Raw genomic sequence first — 471 nt, forward strand, 5'->3', positions numbered from 1 at the left:
AGCAGGCTGTGGTATTCTGTACCACAGTAATAATTTTAGAATATCAGTGGCGCTTGAAGTGAAATTTTTTTTTTTAAATTGGCCAAAGGTTTGAACAGTCGCTTCCTCAAGGTCGTGCTGAACAAAAAAGGTTAGAGTATGGAACTATGTTGAATTTTGGCAAAGCGTGATCCACCTGGGTGACTGATGTAAAGACCTAGAGAGGGAGTGCCTAGGACTTGGCATGAAGGTGGGGAGAAAGCAGATTTCATGGTTCCTCTGGCCTTGGGAGGGCCTTAGCTAAACCTGTTAGTGGGAAGCCTAGCTAGATTCAGTTACACTTTCCCAGATGTCCCAGGAGTCACCTGGGAAGCTCAGCAGTCCTTGTGGCCGTCACAAGTGTGTGGTGAACATAGAGCCCCCTCCCTGGGGACAATTTGCCTGAATCCGTTAATCAAGCTTGAGAAACTGGTTATCACGGGCCCAGGAATG

The sequence above is a fragment of the Lipotes vexillifer genome, unplaced genomic scaffold (assembly GCF_000442215.2).
Source record: "Lipotes vexillifer unplaced genomic scaffold, Lipotes_vexillifer_v1.1 scaffold1035, whole genome shotgun sequence".
NCBI lineage: Eukaryota > Metazoa > Chordata > Mammalia > Artiodactyla > Lipotidae > Lipotes > Lipotes vexillifer.